Source organism: Silene latifolia, chromosome X (genome assembly GCF_048544455.1).
Source record: "Silene latifolia isolate original U9 population chromosome X, ASM4854445v1, whole genome shotgun sequence".
In the NCBI taxonomy this organism is placed as follows: domain Eukaryota; kingdom Viridiplantae; phylum Streptophyta; class Magnoliopsida; order Caryophyllales; family Caryophyllaceae; genus Silene; species Silene latifolia.
In genome coordinates, this window is record NC_133537.1 from 11940003 (window position 1) to 11941178 (window position 1176).

Here is a 1176-nt window from a genome sequence, read left to right on the forward strand (position 1 = left end):
CTAAGCTCAAGTTGCCACCTCTATCATACAAGGGAGACAGTGATCCAGCCGACCACGCCGAGGCTTTCGAGTCTTACATGTCGGTATGGGAACGCCCGATGAGGTGCAGTGCCGAGTCTTCCCGACAACTTTGCATGGGATGGCTCAAAGTTGGTACAAGGGGCTTCCCGACGGCTCGGTATACTATTACGCCGACCTAAGAGACGCCTTTCTGGCCCAGTACTCTTGCAACAAGAGAAGGGCCGTGGAGACATCGGACCTCCTAACTATCAAACAGGAGGGGGGCGAGTCTCTACGAAGCTACGTGAAGAGGTTCGACGGAAAAGTCCAGCAGATTCGAGAAATTAATCCCGAATTGGCGGCCTTCGCGCTGATGAAGGGCCTCCCAAGGGGAGACTTGAAAAATGAGCTCATCAAGTGCGGAGGGCTGAACTTGGACGCCGCTAGAAAAATGGCCGACCAGGCCATCAAGGTAGAGGACTATCACAAGACCTGGGTAGGCCCCAGCGAGGCCGAGCACTCAGAAAAGAAGATTCACCGGGAGGACCACCCGGATGAGAGACGCCGTGACAACAACGGGTCACGGTCCGATGAAAGACGCCGTGAGAATAATAGGTCACGGTCGGACAAAACTGCCAGGAAACAGAACTCGGCGGATGCCGGGGGGAGCTCGGGAACGTACTACAAAAAACGGTACGATGATCACACCCCCTTGGTCGTATCGACCGCCGAGGTCTTCGCGTTGAGCAAGAACGAGGGCCAGAAGTGGGAAAGACCCCCTAGGCCGAGGAGTGACGGTGACACGAGCCAGTACTGTGAGTACCACGGCCACACCGGACACTTAACCAACGACTGCCGTCATCTGAAGAATGCCATTGAAGAACTGATCCGTAAGGGGAGCCTCGGCAAATATGTGGCCGGGGGCCAAAAACCAGTTGTCGGCGGGTCAAAGAGCAAGCCCATCTTTGAACGGGTAGGAGTAATCCACGTGGTCATCGGAGGCAACGGGAACGATGGGTCCGCTCATGGGCACAAACGGCACCTGAATGAACCATATCAGGCCATCAACTTTGTGCCCAATACAGCCACCCCCGCTCCCAACATCCCCGATATGACCATCGGGCAGGAGGACTACGAGGGAGTCATCGCTCCTCACAGCGACCCACTTACAGTCCA